Source organism: Acinonyx jubatus, chromosome D2 (assembly GCF_027475565.1).
Source record: "Acinonyx jubatus isolate Ajub_Pintada_27869175 chromosome D2, VMU_Ajub_asm_v1.0, whole genome shotgun sequence".
NCBI classification, from domain to species: Eukaryota; Metazoa; Chordata; class Mammalia; order Carnivora; family Felidae; genus Acinonyx; species Acinonyx jubatus.
Genome location: NC_069393.1, coordinates 37639472 through 37659357, shown reverse-complemented (window position 1 = coordinate 37659357; position 19886 = coordinate 37639472). Strand labels below are relative to the sequence as shown.

Below are 19886 nucleotides of genomic sequence, written 5' to 3'. Positions count from 1 at the left end.
CCTTGTGCAGAAGATCAGAGAAGTCTCACGTCTGACCCAATATCACACAGCTACCAAGTGGCAAGACAGATATTAAACCCAGCTGCGTCCGTCTCTAGTTCTCAGCCTCTTTCTATATCTTTATGAGTATAGACATTAAATAAGAAGAACTAACATGGCTTGGCCCATGGTACGTACTCACGTACTCTGTAAACGCTGGTTGAATGAATGAATGAATGAATGAATAGCGTTGTTCCCGTTTCAAGGGTTTTCAGGTGCATTTTCACCCTGACACCTTGTAGCAGCCCTGAGAGACGGGTCTGGCCAGCTCCACTTTGCAGAAGAAGCTGAATAGGCGGGGTGATAGAGAGGGCACTCCTCTTTGAACTCAGAGTTCTACATCCTCCTGCTGATTGTGTCACTGATTTATGCCCTGACCTTGGCCCGACCTTGACCCTGGTCAAAGTGCTTCCCTCACCCCAGTTCCTCCATTGCCCCATTTGCAAGACAGCAAGAAGGATCCCTTGTCCTTCTAATCTGACGGGCAGAAATAAAAAAATGAGTCTGTGGAGGGGACCGTGCAGGGTGCCTGGAAATTATAAGGTGGTATTTGTCAGACTTGCCTTGGGAAACCTTGAAAAATTGAATGGAAACCACTGGGCTCATTCATCTCCTTTTAACAGCCCCGTGTCATCCAGCCTGGTCTTTTCCATTCCTGCTCTGTCCAGTCCTGACAACATAATTTAGTTCCAGGGAACTTGAATAGAACAGAGTGGACTGGTATTTCCACGCACTCGGGCCTTGATTAATACCGTCAGGGCAGCTGCCTGTGAGGATGAGGAACCAGAGAGGATGATGCTTCACAGCACCCCCGCCTCCCGTGCTCACTGCCTCTCCCCTGCCTCGTCCTGCAGGTCGCCCTCTCCCCTCCCTCCTCCCGCCCAGACTCCATGCCGAGGCCCTTCCCTGGCGTATTTGTCCTTCCTGCTGTTCAGCCATTCGTTCTGCAAACATACCGTTTGCCACGGTCAGGCAGTGCGGACGGAGAGTGAAGTAAGGAGCAGCCCCGTCCTTCAAGAATTCAATCATGGGAAAATGAAAACCAATGGCCACTCAGGCAAAAAACGGCTTAAGGGATGAAGCGGGTGTTAGACCAGGGACGGAGTGGCTACGGGGGCAGACGGAGGAGGTGCAGAGGGCTTCACAAAGGAGACAGTGTCAAAGGAGGCGTTTGGGGATTCGTGAGGTCTCCCCGGGCGGAGGTGTATGGACAGAGGGAGGGAGGGCAGGGAGATTTCTGGCAGTGGCTGCCGCGTAAGCAAACTCACAAGGGCCTGAGATGCCTGACTGTGTGGGGATGGGAAGCGGTCTGGGTGGCCCTGCTGTGAATGGGGTGCTGAGGTGGGGGCAGGGCCCGGAGCAGGGACTGCAATGGGCAGAGGTTGACATCTTTGCCTCAGTTCTGGTTCCACTGGCATGCCTTTCTTTGGGAATGCACCCAAGTCCGCATGGGGAGATGATGAAAAGGGCACTGAAGGAGAAGGGAGTAGGGGGTTGGAGAGCAGATATGGGGAAATTCCATCCGCCTCCCGTCTCAGTAAGAGTGGGAGTAAACCCCAACCACGGGTGGGGAGGAGGAACAGGGAGCAGGGAGAAGGTGCAGGGCGGGCATTTCTTTTCATCTGTGTGAACGGGGGCAAGAAACGGCTCCACTCTGGCAGTCCCGGCTCCTCTTTTTTGTGGACTTTCTTCAAAGTAGGCGGCTACCCAGAGCTACCTTGACACTGCTAACCACACCCAGGCCTCCTTCCCAATATTCTGCACAGGGGCGTCCTTAACCCATCGCAGAGGAGGCATGATTACCTCGTCGTGGATGTGTCCCTGTCCCTACCCAGCAACACCTGCACTGATGGCCTCTTTCCATGGATATCAAGATTTATGGTTCCTCAAAATCAAATATTGACCTTGGCTTTGTGTCCATCAATATATGACCTTTCAAGTCAATGAACCTGGATATGCGAGTCAATGGTTACTTATTATATCCCCTGCCCTGAAATGGAAATCTCGGACCCCCCAGAGCACGGATTGGGCCATAGTCGCGATCTTGTTTATTGCTCCCTGCACTTGGCGTCTGTGATTGAAGAGTCCTTGAACAAGCTGCAGAGTTCCCAGGAAGCCCGCGTGCTCTCTCTGTCATCGCATCAGAAGCCACTCGGGGCAGACTTGCAATCCCATGCACTTCCCTCCTTCCCTCACGGGGAAATATTTTAGTCTGGTAACTTCTCATCCCAGGAGGCTGGAGATCGTCCCAGGCCACTGGGAAGAATGGTGTCTCTCTCCCCATCTCTCTGATGCCAAGAGGACACGGATGCCTTCACTGGGCCAGTTGAAGGACTGTGTGCTGAAGATAAGTTGCCCGTCTCTGAAGTCCTGTTGCACCGACAACCTCTGAGAGTCTAGGAGGAGGAAGAGTGAGGATTAAGTCCCAGCCCCTTGAGTGTGAAGTATCAGTCTTTCCTTCCTAGCTGGGTGGCTTTGGGTAGGTTCTTTCTGTTCATTCTTTCTGGGCCTCAGTTTCCCCCGATGCAACATGTAACTAGGGTTGCTGTACAGAGTCAGTGACACAATCTGGGTAAGGTGTTTGATCCATGCCTGGCAGAGAATCAGCACTCGTAGATATCGCTAGGGCCCGGCTACTGCTTCTTGCTTTTCCAACCACACGGAAGACAGTCCTTCCCGTCCCACTCCACCTTGAGGCCGAGTGGCCCAAGTCCCGGGTTCAGGCTAACGGAATCTGAGCAGAAGTGACATGTGTCACTTCTGAACTAGGTCGTGAAAGCCAGTGCTCCATTCTCCAACCTTCCCTGCGGCCATGGTGACTGAGTGGGTCACATGCTGCAGACGGGGCAGCTTTGGACGGCGGAGGACCTGTCAACTGGGTGGGTGAGGCCCTACATGGTGGTCACCCACCCTGCAGACCTGCCGGGATCTGCGATGGGTCCTGTGTGAGGAAGAACAAAGCTTTGTTGTGTTAAGCCCCTGAGATTTGGGAGCTACCTGTGGTTGTGCTGCAACACAGCTCAGACCCTCCTGGCCGGCGGGGTTCTCAAGAAATATTAATGATCATGAGGGGGAGGACTGGTACGATGCTAGACAAGTAGAAGACCCCGACACCCTGCCTTCCTCACCAGCAGACCCTTGACCATGACAGTCAGACCCTTAAACAAGACAGTCTTGTTCAAACCCATCTTGGCTGAGGATTCTTCCCTGATCCTCTGCCTTGGTCAGAAGACTCGACTCCTGCCTTCCCTGGGCCTTTGTCCCTGTAGCCCCACTCTCCTCCCAAGACTCTACCCGGAGCTTTTTACACCAGTAAATGGCCATTTTATTGATGCCTAAGTCAATTTACTTGATGCGGTGGGGGGGGGGGGGGGGGGAAGAAAACAAGGCCCTGAGTGCCAAGAATCGTGGGTTCAAATGTCAGTTTGGCGTCTGCCTTTTCCTGAGCTCCTGCCCAAGCTGGGAAGGACCTACCCTGCCACCCATGACACCTAGTTACTCAGGGCAGTGACCCTGGACGCCTCCTCCTCTGGCCTAGGGGCTCCTCAAGGGCAGGGAGCTGCCTGGATCCTCCATGCAGAGCACGATGTGTGCTTCACAAATATAGACAGACTTAAGGAGGATGCTAGAAAGGAAAGCTTGTCGTGGCTCTCATGGCCACAGAGACTGTCGTCCAACAGCTGTTTCTGGGGGGCCCGGTGTTTATCTGGGGGTGGCTGGCAGGAGTGGATGGCCCTGTACCCACCCAAGGCGACCCCAGGGCACGTGTGGGGGAGCCCAGAGCTGCGAGGCACATACTGGGAGCACCACTTTCCTGCTCTCAGCTCTTCATCCTGCAGAACGGGGCTGCGGAGGCCTGAAGTCATCCTGGTTGCTGTGGGGACAGGACCTCAGCTCTGTCGCCCTCGAACCCTCTTGGGTTATTGCTCGTCAAAGCATTCAAGTGAACTCTGTCTTAGGTCACTTTCCAGTGTGCTGGGTCCCTCTCTCCATGGAAGAGGCGATTCCCCTGAGTGGGCTCTAAAGACAGTGTCGCAGGAGGGGCGTGGAGGCCTTAGCTTAGGGGCCTGATAGGTCACATTGCCCGGGCTTGGGTCCTGGGTCCAGCATTTATTAGCTTTGCGGCCTTACTTAGGTGACAAGTTAACCTCTTCGAGCCTCGGTGTCTTCCTCATCTGTTCAAAGGGGATACAAATAGAAACCACACGCAGGCCCACTGTGGGCATCCACATCTGTGGGCATCCGATGAGATGGCACAGGCGGCGGCTGGCACACAGTCAGGCCTGCGTGATGCCTCCTGCCTGCCTGCCCGCCCACTGCGAGCCCACTGAGTTCGAACTGATTCTATGTAGGGCAGCTACCAAATCAACCATCTTCAGTTACCCTCCAGAAAGAGCTATAATAGGCAGGAAAAAGCATCCCTGAAACACAGAAAGCAGAACAGAAACTACCTCTTTGCCCGGCCAGCCCACCTCTAGGTCCCAGCGGAATGACCACCTCCTCAGAGGAGCCCTCCCTGCCTGCCTTGGACGGCTGCATGGGGATGTTCCCTGCTCTCCATACCACGCTGCTCTTCCTCAGGTAGGACCGATCTCCACTGCAACTGAATAATGATTATGAATTGTCATTCATCTGTTCAATATCTGTCCTCCCCTATGGAGACGACGGGCCACGTCTGCTTTGGTCTCACCAGTGCTGAGCACAGTGCTTGGCACATAGTAGGGTTTCAGTAGATATTTGTTGACTGACTGATGGATTGATTCCAGGCCTCGTTGCCTAGATTGCTGCCATATGGTGGGTTTGGAACTGGGGAAGCCATACACGTGGGGCCAGCCTTATATATGCATGGCTTGCAGGCTGCCTTGCCCCTAGAAGACCTCTTGAAACCATCCCGGAACAAAAATCCTTATGAGCTCTAAGTGGGACCCAGAGAGGGTGAGGAATTTGCCTACAGTCACCCAGCTGGCTAGCTGCAAACCACAGCTTGAACCCCGTTCTGAGTGACTCTAAAAACCCTTCTCTTCCCTTTTTTATCACCGCACTTCGGTAGATTTCCCAACTTCAGGGAGTGTCAGAATTCCTTGGGATGTTTGCAAAAATACAGATTCCTGGGCTTCGTCCTCAATGCTTCTAATGTCGTCGGTCTGGGGGCAGGGTTGGCCCCAAGGCAGGCAGGGGCCCCAGGCCAAGACTGCCTGTTTGTTTGTTTGTTTGTTTCGTGGGTGAGGCAAAACACTTCGAGTCCCTCCAAAATCACGTGAGCACCATTCTGCTGGCTCAATCTCACGTGATCTTATGAAAGAAATACTTTGCTGGTCCCTGGGAGCAACTCACTGGCTAGGCTGCCTACCTGCTACAGAGGTCCGACCACGGGGCCCTGGGATGATCCCAAGGATTTCAGTCCTTGGAGGTCTTTAGGACATCTGGTCAACCCTTGGAGGCTGTGGGGTCAAGGCAGAAGTGATACATAGTCTCTGCGAAAGAGGAAGAGATGGGAATCGGGATTCACACAGGACCAGGTCCAATATTGGGATTCCTCACCTTGATGGCGCTGGGAGCCCAGCCAGGCCTGGGCACAAGGAAGGTCCTCTAAAGCAGCGAGCTCCCAGAGGTGGGGGCCACATGGCAGGCAAGTCTGTCTGGAGGAGACCTGAGAACCTGAATTTACATCAGCACCCCAGGGGATTCTGATGCAGGGGTACCTGAGGTCATACTTTGAGAAACCCTGCTCGAGGAGCCTAGGGTCCACTCAAGATAGGAAGAGCTTCTGAAAGCCAAAACCGGTCAGGGATAGAGGGGGCTGCCCGTGTCGCCAGTGAGCTCCAGTGTAGGCTACGGGCCTGTGGGCTCTCTGACCAACCTGGTGGCTGTCACCCCCAGGTCTCCCTAACAGGAGGGGGTGGCGGGAGTTAGATGGTGACTCTGCCTCCCGAGGGGCCTTCTGATCAGACGGGTCCTGGGTAGGCTCCTAATTTGTCTCCTCCTTGCAGTGCCAGTATCAGCTTTCTGATGCAGAGGGACCCCGGTAATGAGTTTCTATTAAAAGAGCTGAATCTCAGCTCTCGGAACTCAATGTTCAGAATAAACAATGGGGCAGAATCCTATTAAAAAAGGCTTCCAACATGGACAAATTAAGCCCTTGGGAATGCCTTACAAAGAATACATTTTTCCAGTGTCGAACCAAGATCAATAGAGAAAAACAAATAATTTCAAGTGGGAGTCATCATAATGATACCCAGGTACAGGCAGGGGTTGGGTGCGTTATTTTGGCCTGAGGACACCCCGGCGAAGATAATGAGGGAGAAGAGGAGGGGAGCTCATAATGGGCGTGAGGGGTGTCTGGGTCTCCTGGGCGGCTGAGCGAGGAGGATGTCGCGTCTCATTTGTCTCTGTCGAGACTCCCTCTTTCTCTAGGGGATGGTTAAGCCCACAGTGCTGCCCACCGAGGGCTTTTCAAGCTTGGAGGGGGGCGGGGTGGGATACCTTGGCTTTGTTCACCGGGGGAGAGATCTTATCTGTGCACATGCCTGGCAGGGAAGCTGTGTCTGTCTCACCCCGAGCAGAGTGGAGATCCTCAGACATCTACGCAGATGCCTGAATTGTCACCACCCAGAACTTACCCCCTGGTTTGCTCTCTCCACTTGTGACTGCTCTGTGAATATCCCTCTTGCAATATCCAATTTTGTTCCCCAAGCCGTGCAAACGCTTACCCGTCTTGCCGGGCTGATCTTGAGTCCCTCCTCTGCATGAGACCTTTCCTGAATGCTTCCCTCCTTGCCTAGGTTCCTAGCAATCTAAATAATATCCTTGAACGTTCAACATATGCAAGGTAGACTCTTGGCCTGGCACATCTCTACCCCTCCCTCCCCCTTGGAGTCTGTCCTAGTGCTGTGACTATCCTGTTGACCTGTCAGGTCAGTGCTTCTTCCTCCTTCTAGGGACCCCTGGTTCAGTCCAGCTCACCCCACACTCACTGGGCAGTGCTCCGTGGTAGTTTCCACGCTGGGCTCTGGGAGACTCAGCACTGAGCAAGACACAGGTTGGGGGCCCTTGAAGGTAGGGACTTACCCAACCTTCTGGTGTGGCTCATCTGCCTCCAGGAATGAACGAGGAAATAGGATCCCGAGGAAGAGGGCAGTGTGGTCAGGGACAAACAGACGGTGGGAGATGGACAGACTGGGAATCCAGTTCTGCTGTCTGGAAAGGTCTTATTTCTTCGCTGTGCGAAGCACCTTCCACCTGCTCTCGCTCTCCATATGAAGGCACTTAAGCTCCACAGTAGAACCCCTAAGGTGGGTACTGTATTCCCCCCCCTTTTACAGGTGAGGGAATTGAGGAACAGTGGAAGTTAAATAATCAGTTCAAGGGTTTCAGGTGGCCAGTCTTCTGCTCCCAGCCAAATCTCTTTCCTCTGCATTGCCCAGGGAGGATTGTGGGGGGTAGGATGTGGTACAGGCAGACCTGGGCAGAGGGCAGGGTCCCGTGGAAGCCCAGGGGGCCTGGGCTGCAGTGGAAAGCAGGAAGAAGGAGAGCCCTGAACTGCTCACGTTCCTGGCTGGCTCAGCACACGCGCCTGCTGTCTGGTACATAGAGCCGGTCGGGGCTGCTCGTCTGTAGTTCTCCTGCATTCAGTGGAGATTGCCATTGCACATTGGCCCGCCGATAAAGGCCCTGAGAAGTTCTGCAGCAACCTTACTTTTTCCATTGACAACGGATGCCCTCTGTTGCCGCCTCAGAATGCCTTTTACCATCCAGCACCCCTCCTCTGGGCCAGCTCACTTTCAGGCAACATGGCCGCGAGGCCGGGCACCAGCCAGCTAGAGTGAGGAGCAGGTGACAGCGATGTGCAATGTACAGCGGCAGAATCAAGGAGGTAGATTTTTCTGTACGCCGAGGGAGGGCGCGATTTTGGGGGTGAGGAGGAGGTCAGCAGTGTAAATGCCTCGGATGCCAAGGAGGGTGAGGTCTGAGACAGCCCCTTGCCCCTGAGGGTGAGGAAGGAAAAGTTTAGGATATAAATCACATGCAGGCACCCCCTGGTTGGAGGTGGTTGCTCGCGGGAGTACAAATGAGGGGGGTGGCTTTGGTGGGGGGGGCGTGGCTTATCTATTAAACTTCAGAATGCACGTACCTTATGATGCAACAATCCCACTATTATCTACCCAAGAGAAACACTCACACATGGGCTCGTGGACGCCTGTTCAAGGACCTTTGTTAAAGCCTTGTTGCACAGAGCCAGAAATGGAAACAGCCTTAATGCCCATCAACAGGAGAATGGCGAAGGCCTTGTGGCCTTGTCTGTATCTCAGCCATTAGCAAGACACCTATGTAATGATACAGGAAGGTCATCAGGAGAGTATTGGATGAACAAAGCAAGGTGCAGAAGGTACATACAACGTGATACTCCCTAACTAAAAAATACACACACCTGTACACATGCACACACACACACAACCACATAGGCACACACAATGCGCATGTGTGCACACGTAGACCCACAGGCGCACGCACACGCACGCACATCCGCGCAGGCACTCACTGGCAGAACGCCGCAGCATTGGCTGTTAAGCCAGCAATCTCCACATTTGGCACCTCTCTGAATTCTGGTCCCGTCGCTTACTAGACTGGTCACCTTGGGCAAATAAACTAACCTTTCTATACCTCAGTTTGCTCACCTGTAAAATATGGCTAATTCTATTTCGGCCTCAAGAAATGATTGCGTGGAATAAACGATTCACTGAGTAAGCACGAGCAAAGTACTTGCCTGAGTGCCTAGGTGGGAAGGGGTAAGTGAGTTGTTGCTGTGACCGTATTTCCCCTACTCTAATGCACACATATTTTTCACATCTTACACCAGCAATCACGATGCAGTTTACAACGGATAGATCTTAACATGTTTCATTGGCAAATTTTTTTTTTTTCCTCCTTGGTAGCCCGTAAAATAATGGCGCATCTTACAATTGGAGAGATCGTAGGCGCTACGAAATAGAATATTATCTCCAGGAGGTATTTAGGAGGGCCACATACTCTTGTACAGAAGCATGGCCAGTAACTCTGGGACAGGCGTACCCAGCACATACCAGTGGTTCCCTCTGGGGAGCATGCTGGAGAGGGGGATGTCAGAAGGCCTGTGGCCTTATCAGGACTGCCTTGGTGTTTTACAAGCAGCGTGGACTTGTGTTTACATGTGGTTTCACTTAGCCTTGCTTGGCTGCGGCCGGGAGACACTAACACTGGTTAACTTAAGCAAAAAGGAATTTATTGGCAGGATGTCGGGAGCTCACAGAAGTGACAGGAGCCCAGAGAAGCAGACTCGGGGAGGGGGCGGGTGGCCCAGGCCTCTCTCCCAAGGGCCCGAATTAGGAACCACAGCCACCACCTGGTAGAGGGGAACATCTGGGTACCATGCCACCACGGCTGAGATGCGTGACCTCCAACCTTCTTCTCTGTCCCTGGGCCCGGTGGCTTTTGTCATTCTTTTCTGTTGCCCATCATGTGATGACCCCTTCCTTCTTAGACTTGGCAAATTCCCTACCTTCAAAGTCTTGGGGGGAAGCGACAGAGTCAGCCTCCCACTGCGGATCTGTGCGGTCCCAGCATCCTTTGCAGCTAGGGCCCGGGTGCGTGCCCGGGTTGGTTAGCTGCCAAGCCCCTCTCCCATAGACTGAGCTAGGAACGAGCCAGGCCATGAAACAGGGGCCAAGCGTATCTCTGCTGGCAGCGGGAGATTGGGGGCAGCAAATGTAGCAAGCAAAGTCCCCTTGCAGGGCACTGCTGTAAGAATGGCACCACCTGTGCCCCCTGCGTGGGCCCCTGCGCTCAGTGATGCAGCCTCGGTGTCCTCATCGGACTAGCTTCATGAGGACGCTTCGGCTGTGGTCAGCTGTGGCCTGGCCTCTTTGCCTTACCCTGTGCCTGTTCCTGGCACTCCCGGCCAATCTGTGGACTACCTCACCCCTTTTCGAGTAAACCCACGCCCCCCACCTCGCCCTATTGCTTTGATCTGACCAAGCTGAATTCTGTTGTCAGCAACCAATAAGCCTGGCTGACGCTCTGCGTCACTCACTCCAGATGCAAAGTCCCAGAAGAGCGCTCGGGACACGTGCTTACTCCCTGGAGTGGGCCGGGAGACACGAGGAGCTGGCTTTTGTAATGGGAGGCAGCAGCCTCGAATTCCCCTCCACCGAGACCACACACAGTGGGGAAGAGGCACATTCCAGAAGGAAATCAAGGTGCTGCTAATGAGGGAATGTGGAGGGGGGCAGCAAAATATGACAGTTGCACACTATTGGCTGTTTAATCAAGATAGTGCATGCCCTGCTTGGAGGAAACCAAGTCATTCAGTCATCCATCCATCCATTCATTCATTCAACAAACAGACCGTAAGCCAACTATGTGCAGATACAGTCAAGTATTGGGGACATGACGTTGACAGCCCTTCAGGAACCTAGGTCTGGTGTTGGTGCCAGGTAAGTAAACAGGGACAGGCAGTGGACCCAGTGTCACACCACCAGATGGCCCAGGCACTCGGCCTATGAAAGGGCGGTCAGAGAAGTCTCCACAGAGGAGATGGTAAACGGCCTGGGCCTTGAGGGAGAGGCAGGAGGGGCAGCAATAGCTAGGCTGACAAGGTCAGGGGTGCAGAGGAAAGGGGCGGGGACGGAGCATGTGCACAGGCTCAGGATTATGAAGGGGCACCCCCCCGCCATGCTCCGAGAAAGGGGAAAGCTCCAGGGAGCTGAGGGTGAAACATGGGGAGGCGGAGGGTCCACAGGAGGGCAGAAGTGGTAGATGAGTCTGAAGGTCAGGTTAGAGCCAGCAGACAAGAGTCTTGAATGTCAGATGGAGATAAGCCAGCAAAACTGTTTTAACTGGGAGAGACAGGTCATTAGATCCATCTTTGAGAAAGGTGATTTGGGTGGGCAAATGAAGGGCGCTTTGGGAGGCAAGACCCTAGAGCAGTAGGCACCCCAGCTACCACTCTGGGCTCTGCTTTTGGCTCGCTGGGTACCTAGACATGCCAGTCGTGTGGCCCTGACATCTTTGGGGAACCGATCATCCCGGTGTGCCCTCAATGTTCTCCATCATAACATGCCATGTTGAAACCCCTCGTTCCCAGATAAACTGCGTGGCTGTTACCTGACATCCAAGGATCTATGAGTCTAACGTCCGGGCTCTGCTTGAAGAGATAGGACGTTAGCGTGGAATGGTCTTGGAGGTGGGGTGGCAGGTCACGGCCCAAGGTCTCAGGTGGGGTAGGAATGAGATGGCTTGAGGCCTCGGTGTCTGCAGAGGGGCCACCTCCTGTTGGAGCTGGGCCTGGAGCGGGGCCTTGGCAGCTGGAGAGGGCTTGGGGAGGGAAGCTGAGCTCCAGGAGGGGAGGGGAGACCAGCAAAGGTGGGGGGATCCTGTAGTCCTGTAAATTGCGGGGGCCACCGATCCAGGAGTAGGGTTTGCTTTTGCAACGGTGTCATGTAATATCCAAAGAACATCTGCCTAGGTGGACATTAATTTATTTTTCTCAATCAACACTTTTTCCAGAAAGAGAAAACCCAAGGGTGGTGCAATGGCTGCATGAAGCTAGCAGTGTCTGACCTTCCTCCTGTTCCACCATCTTCGGTGTGTGGGGTCAAGTCCGTGCTCCTCGAGGTCAAGGAAGTGGCAAGGGGGAGGGGGCGGTGTCTAAAGAAGGGAAACGAGCTTTCCAGACGTCCCTTTTCAGATACCTGCTGCTCTCATTGACATATCTGTCCCAGGGTATCCCCCAGTTGAAAGAGGCCCGGGAAATGTTGTGCTTTAGCTGATTTGAACGTATCTGGGGAATAAATAAAAGGGGGAGGCTCCCTGGCGCCCTGCCTCACGACCCCAGTCCCGATGCCAGGGCCCCTCGGGGTCATTGCTCCCACTGCAGCATGGTCGGTACCCCAGAGTACAGCTGCCGGGACCCTTCCTCATTTTTCCTCCTGACAAGGCCAGATGGCAGGCGGCACGGCCCCATCTCCTGGCAAGTTCTAGGGGACCTTGACCCCTCCCTCCTGGAAATCTGCATCGCCCTGCTGATGGGCTTCCTGTGGCCTGGAGCCCAGCCTCACTCCAAATGTGATTTTCCCTTCCTCCTCCAGAGCACAGGCCAGAGCGAGCGGGCCCATCTGCTTCTATTTCACTCCACGTTACTCATCAGGATGTGTTTGCCAGCAGTTATTTGATGTTCAGGAAGAATTCCGAGGCTTTTGAAAAGAAGTGAATAAAATCTTTAATCCCCCAGAGTCGTGAAATTGCGTTTTGCGGAGGAGACGGTGGGGGCCCACGGAGGTCCGGCGACGCTGCCTGATGCAGGTGGCTGGGACCCCGGCTCGCCCTCATGCCACTCACTCCCTCCGCATCCCAGGCCTCAACTGGATCTCCTGGAACCCACTCTGAGCCTCTCCAGATCCTCTCAGGATGCCCGAATTTGGGAACAGAAGAAGGCTGCCGCGGGGGATCCTTGACCTGTCTCTTGCTCTCCAGCCAAAAAAGCTTTTAGGGAGAGCTCCTCCCTACTCACAGCCTTGTCTGAGCCCCTCAGCCTCCCTGACGAGAAAGTGTGAGCTCCAGAGGGAATAGGGCTGAGCCTGGGACTCAGGCTCTCATGTTCTCGGCTGTGATGGCAGCCAGCAAGGGTGGGACAGGGCCTCTCTCATGGTCTTGGGAAGACATATTCCAGATCTGCTAGGGTTTGGTGGTAACGAGGCAAGGGGACGCAGGCTCTCTCCTGCCTTCCGAGCTGTTTGGGTAAATGACAGAGACCCCCGGATGTTCGGATGTCCAGAAGGCAGGGGGAAACCAGCCTACTGAGCCAGGGCTTACCTGCAGGCTGACGGTCCAACTCTATCCCAGCATCACCATCTCTGGAACCCACCTGCCTCCTGCCTCAGCACAGAGGTGACACTTGCCTCTTCCCTTGGTGCCTTAGGGCAGGCTGGGATTTTCCAGAGAAGTTTCAGTGAAAAAGCAAATTGATGTTTCCTGGCAAGGCTAGATCTTTAGGTTCTTTTGGGCACGTGGCCAACGAAGACCACCCCCCCACCCCCCGCCCCTCCACTGAATTTACATATCTGCTGAATGAATGAACCGGTGCATGAAGGACTGCGCCTGGGGTAGATGGAGACCTTACCCCCACTCACCCCTCGTTCCCGATCATGCCCACACTCTGGTCAAGCCCGCGGAGCAAGTCTGTGCGTGGTAGGGTGTGGGCCCCCCCCACAGCTCTGTGGCTCTCCCTGCTCACACGCGGGGACTGTTGAGGGCTGGTCCCCCCGCTGCCGTCACATCGCAAACCCTGCAATTCACAGGGAATCTCTCCTTCAGCATCACTCCTGACAGCTTACAAGTCCGACTATTAAACATTGATCACTCAAAATTTAACATACTGTCTTCCCTTTGATATCCTCAACTGCTCTCTGCATAAGACAACAAGCCGCTTTCTGCAGCTCAGCATGAGAGAGGACTTCAAAGGTGCCTTTCCCACTCACTGGCTCCCAGCAGCTCTGGTATTCAGCAGGCAAAGCTGCCAAGTGGAACAGGTAGGCTATCTTCCACCAGCCTCACTTTTGGGGCTCAGAGTAGTGGGGGGACCTCCTGGATTCGGGTCCCGGATTCCGTCTCGGGGTGATTCGGGGGGGGCAGAGTTTGGATTCAGGGGCATAACAATGAAGCCCCTTGACACGGTTAACCGAGGCTGGCGGTGGGAGTGGCCGGCCCCTAGCAGGTAAGCAGATGGCCGCACCGCCTTCCCCTCTGAAGAGAAGCTTGGTTAAGCCACACAGTGCAAGCATTTGTAGGAAAGATGCTTCCGTGCTTCATTAAACGTGTGATTTTGAACTCTTGAGAAGGTAGCCACTTGCCGAGGCACAGCTAACGGGCCGATCACAAGTTATGACCACCCTTTCACTCACCCAGGCTCCGGGGAGGGGGGGGGCTGCATTTTGTTAAAACTGTATTAATTAGTGATCATTGGTAACACACTACATCAACCGGGCGTTGGGCAAAGTGATTGACCTGTGTTATTCGCATGATCCCCACCGTGACCTGTAGGGTGGGTTCTCTCACTGGCCCCTATTGACAGGGGAGAATCTCGCAGGTACAGAAGGCACACGTCAGAGGGAGGAAATGGCAGACCTGGAACTTAAAACGACATCAGTCTGACACTAAGGTCCAAGCTCTTGCCTCCGTCCACCGGTCGTACTGACCTTGTGTAAAGACGCCTGTGACCTTGTGTGAAAGGTACCTTGTGTAAATTGCGTACCCGTGATCACCTGACCTTAGTAAACTGCATTCAGATCCTATGAGGGAAATGCGGATGTTTCTCCACAGACGGGATTTATATACTCCCACACGGCTGGAGAACATGGAGCCTGACCCCCTGCAGGCTCCCCTGTTTGCTCCTGGAACCCGCCTGCAGGACCGGGGTCTCGGGACCCTGCAGTTTGCATCAGCTCACGGCACAGGCGCTCTCCCGTCCCCAGCCCTGGAGAACGGATCATGGTGCTCCTCTCCGCCAAACCCTGATGTGGCCTCAGCCCTTCCTAACACCTGCCTCCAAGCTACTGGGTTTTACACGGAACCCGCTGCCGTCCCTGTGCTGGGAGTTTTCACAGATGGAAAGGAAGCGTACTGCGGTGGAACAGACCCTCACAGTGGGGAGATTTGGAGCCTCTCTCTCCTCCCAGCACACCTGCCACCATATCCCGGGTGAAGCACTGGGCTGGAGAGGCTGGTGCTGGGAGACCAGAGTGGGCAGTGACTGGGCCCCCTTCCCCACCGGGGGCGCTCAGGGAACGTTCCCCTTCGAGAGAGGGCAGAGGGGCAGAACGGGGCCGTCCCATTCAGCCTCCGCAGGGCCCATGGCAACCCAGGATGGGCGGCCAGGACTTCTCCCAGCAGCCTGCTCGACACCTCGGGGAAACTGCTGACTCCCCCGGAAGTTGTAGGGTTGGGCTCCAGAGCTTGATACTTTCAAGTTCTGAGGTGTCTTGCACTTGTCACGCACAGCAGAGACTTTCTTTCCTGGAGAGGAGCGCTCATGACGAGGGGGTTCAGCCTTGCGGCTTTCAAACCTCTAGCGTGGCGAGTCCAGCAGCCCTGATGCAGAGATCTGTTCGGCGGCCCCTCTCCTCCCTTGGGCATCAGACCGTGTCCTCGATCCCCTCCTCGGAGCCACCCCTGGGCCCTCCCCATGCTCCTTGTTGAACACGCGGTTTGTCATCCTTGCGGGCTTTCTTTACTTTAGAGTCTGGAGAGGCATGGTAATGAGCTAGGAGAGAAACTGATGTTGAGGTTGGATGAGAACATGCGTCATCTCCCTCCCTTGATTTGGGGTCATTTAATGATCATTTCCCAAACTCAGTGCTTTGTTTAGAAAATGAGGTCAATGCTGTGTAACTCAAAGTCTCTAGAAGGGCTGAATGAAACGGCCATTGGTAACGTGCCGGGCATGGTATACAGCGGGTGCTCAATAATGTCAATGGAAAAGAGAGCAGCTTCTAGATGTGGGGGGGACAGGACCAATAACAGCTGGTGAATAGTGTGTTGGTGAAGGGTCCGGCTGGGGCTGGGGGTAGAGCTCTGTAGCTGTAAAGAGAGGGATCTTTAGGCTTGAGAACTTCCCATGCCTGTTCTGAACTCTCCAGCCCTGAGCTCGCTGTTGCCTGTGAACGCCAGCATCCCCAGGGCCGCTGCACCGAGGAAGAATCCGTCACCTTTGTTCCAACAGCCCCGAGAGATAGATCACCTTTAAGTACCCCATCCTGCCACGCAGCCTCTTAACAGAGCCCGAGCAAAGCCATTAGACTGTGGGGTTCAACTCTCGATTTGACCCCAAGAGATGTAACAAATTAACCCATTATCCTCCATTAATGGCCTTGGATGGCTTCATCTGTCATAATGAGCTGCTACTTTGGAGACGTGAGACCTGGAAACAGGACCCTGCTGGGTGTGGCAGGATCCTGTTTCCAAGCCTGCATCCCATGGAATTCTCCAGGAACGTGTGAGGGAGGGAACGTCAGGGCTGACCGTCCCTGGTACCGTGCCAGGTGCTTTATGTCACCGCATTCAATGCCCACGGCCAGCCTGTGAACTAGATAGCATTATGTCCATTTAGCAATGAAGGGACTTTGAAGAAGACATCACTGGCCGGGGTCACATTGTCGGGGCTGAAACCCGTTGGTGTTTGCTACTGGCAGGTGTTACAAGCAAAACACTTTGCGTGTGATGCTTCGTATCACGATCGGGTGTAAGGATCATCCCCGTTGTTGCGATGAGGAAACCAGATCTCAGGTCGCCTGAGGGGCTGGTTCCCAGTCACATGTGCAGTTTGTGATGGAGCCGGGTTTGGAGCCCTGATCTGTCCATTGTCAGAGGTCCAAAGGCTAATCATTGCATTGGGCTTCTTCAAATTAATCCACTTATCCATCATTTATCCAGCAAACTGTATTAGGCACATGTAAGGACAAGGCTCTGCTTTGGAGCCTCAGGGGGGGGTGGTTACAGCGATGGCCAGGCTAGATTCCCTCCCCTGAGGAGTCTTACCCATGCTTCCACCCTCAGCTGGACCTTCTCTGCCCTCTATCGGGAGGCATTCTGGGTCCTCTGAGTCTCTTGTTTCTGTGTCAGCATGTCCTCTACTGGTTCCATGCTCGGCCACTCCGTGGGCATTCCCTGTCCTTCAGCAGAATTGATGGCCAGAACTAGGATAGATTGGGCTATGACAGTAAGTGACCTCAAAATCTAGCTGATGGCAAGAAGGCATTTCCTTCTAGTGATTGATATGCAAACACGGTAGGCGAGGGAGGTCGACTCCTCAAAGCCACCTAGATATTCAGGCTGAAACCAGCCCGGTCTGGCACCTGCTCCCCCTGCCACTGAGCCCCCCATGCAGGGAAGGTGATGGAAACCAGGCACTGACTTTGGAAGTCCTGCCTGGGAGTGACACCTGTCACCTTGGGGCATATCTCATTGGCCAAGGCAAGGCACTTGGCCTGCCTGCATCTAAAGTGGGCTGGGGTGCAATCCCACCATGAGCCTAGGAGAAGAGGAGAGCTGGAACATTCATGAGCAGCCCATGACCACCATGACAGATAGCCATAATAAACACAACGACCCCCAAGCAAGGTGGTTCCATTCTTGCTGTGGAAGAATTCTGAGCCCAAGAACCTCTGTCTCTTTGTTCAAAAGTCTTGGAGGTGTGTTAGAGACATATTAGCTCCCAAATGAAATTTCCTATTTTGTTGAATCACACTTGACAAATGTTTATTGAAAACCTTCTATGTGCCAGGCGTTCCTAAGCACGTAGGACACACCAGGGAATCAAACAGGCAGAAATCCGTGTCCTCGGGGAGCTTGCCTAAGAGGGGAACAGACATTGAGCAGGAGAACTGGCAGAGAGCAGAAAATACAGTGACTTTATCTACATGTGATTCAGTGTGACCAGAAGCATCTGCCATGCCCTCGAGCTCCTCACGTGTATGTCTGCACGTGTGGGAACTTCTCCCCAGACCTTGTGGCTTTAGTCTTTGCCCTTATTTTAGATGGGAACATGGCTGGGTTTCTTTGCATTCAGCAGGAGCCACAGGACATTGGGTTCTCTTACCCCGCCCCCAAGCACCTGTCATCTTCTCTCCACTTCCATTGGTTTGTTTGTTCCCTCACTCACCCACACAGCCATTTTCAGGGCTTGAACTACCTTCCTGCGGGGGGCCGCCCCTCGTCATAGCAGGATATGAAGTTGCACCTGCATCCCACAGTAGATATAATTTATACATAATGATGCAATATTTGACTGCAGGTGCCTTCTTGACCTAAGACGTTAGTAGATGACATTATAGGGGACGTTTTATGTGTCAGGCATGGTCCTAGGTACCCACGTACTAGGACTTGTCTGTATTTCCATCTTAGAGAGGCAGCGTCTCAGGCTCATGCAGCCTAGGCGTCCTGCCCAGGTCACTCTGGAGCACAGAGGAGGGCAAGGGCAGCCCAAGCCTGTCCCAGCCTCTGTTCTTTGTCTCCGGACAGAGCCACCTCCCAGTTTGGGGAGCGAATTAAATATTTACTCACTCGGAGCTAGCAGTATTCTTTTCTTAATTTGGAATATGTGTGTGTGTGTGTTTCCATATCCCTAAGATTTTCATAGACTTTAGGGTGCCAAGTGGCTAAAAGAGCCCTGCTTACTCATTAAACAGACATCTATCACAAGGGGAGCAGGCACCCTCATCGAGGGCTCCGGGGAGGAGTGAGGAAGGTGCCACCTCATGGAGGACAGTTTGGGGACAGTGGTCTCTAGAGTGAAGCACATGTACTTTTGAACCCCACGATTCCACCTCTAGAACAGATCGACCTTCCCATGTACTCCGAGGCATGAGTCCTGGCATGCTCGCTCTAGCACTGTTTACACGATGAGCGTCATTAAGGACCGGAAACTGCCACGTGCTCAGTTGGAGGAGCCTGTTTAAATGAAGGATGCGCATGTGCGCACTGGAATGCCACACACGCGTTCTGATGGCTGACCGTGCAGGGCTCGAGCGGGGAGCAGTAGATGCCCAGGGTTTGTGGGTGCACCCTTTTGGATCAAAGCACGTGTGCGCATGTATCACAAATGAATGGCTGTATGGATCTAGGGTATTTCTGGAGCTATTATTATATGTCTAGTACTCCAGTCCATACTCCGTAAATTAACTTATTTTATCCACACAAATACGGCACAGGTTCCCATTTCACAGATGACAAAACCGAGGCATGGTGAGGTTAAGCAACATACCCAAGGTCACTTAGCTGGTAAATGGTAAAGGGAACATTTTCATCTGGAAAGTCTGGCTCAAGAGCTTGAGCTCTTCCCTGCCATGCAAATATGCTCCTGAGAAGGGCCTGGACCTTCTCTACCCTCCAATCTCGGAAGGGACCTTCCTCTCTTCCAGCCAGAGCCCTTCACCAGGCCCTACCCACTCTCTCCCGCCTTCATACCTCCCTCTCTGCCAGTCCCTTTACCTCTGCTTATAACGGAACCAAATTCTCCTATAGTCTAGAAAGCTTTTGAGTGGCAGAGACAATTCTGTGTATTCAAGGAGCCACTTTTTTTTTTCCAGGACACCTGATTAGAGCATATTCCCAGACCCCATGCAGTTGTAGGTCTAAATCTCACCGACGGAAAATGAGCAGAAGTGAGATACCACCTCTGCTGGGAGGTAGCTACGAGCAAGTACGCAAGCCTTCACCCAGCACCTTCTCCTGTTCATGCAGTTGGACGCTAAGGTCTCCGAGATGGAATTGCAAGGTGGGTGCAGCGTGGGTCACTGAGTCACTACTTGTAAAAGGACCGTGCAGGACAGCCGCCAGGATTGTCATCAGACTATGAAAGGAACGCAGTGTACCTCTGTTGGGATAAGCCACTGAGATGCGGGGTTGCTCTACTGCATTAGCTAGCATTGGTTATTCTCTCCTTAGAGCCGAAGTCTCATCCCCATCTGCTCTTTTTACTACTAAATTGTTCTAGAAGATACAGACCCCACAGACACACACATGGTCGCTGCCCATCCTTCATCGTTCGGGGGACTGTCACAACTTTTCTGGGCTCGCTCATCCACAGTGACCTCCAATGGGCCCAGCCACTGGCCTCTCTGCTCAAGGCCCTTCCGATTCTTCTGGACTTTTAGGACTCTGTATCCTGTGCTATTCAGACACTGGCCTCTCCTCAACTTCTCCCTCCTTGGGAGCACATTCTCAGTGGCGAATCCCCACCAAGAGGTATGGACTTAGAGTCAGATGGCCCTCACCCAAATCCTGAACAAGTCACACTACCTTTTATCTAAGCCTTGGTC

General features: G+C 53.6%; 1 long non-coding RNA gene across 1 annotated transcript; it reads right to left on the bottom strand.

Moving 5' to 3' along the window:
• Positions 1 to 2074: 2074 nt before the first annotated feature.
• LOC128312653 (uncharacterized) lies at positions 2075 to 8118 on the bottom strand. Its single transcript, XR_008292209.1, has 3 exons — positions 7108 to 8118; positions 5390 to 5513; positions 2075 to 2435 (listed from the first exon to the last, which is right to left on the bottom strand). It is a non-coding gene; the product is annotated as an uncharacterized LOC128312653 (long non-coding RNA).
• Between the last annotated feature and the right edge of the window lie 11768 nt (positions 8119 to 19886).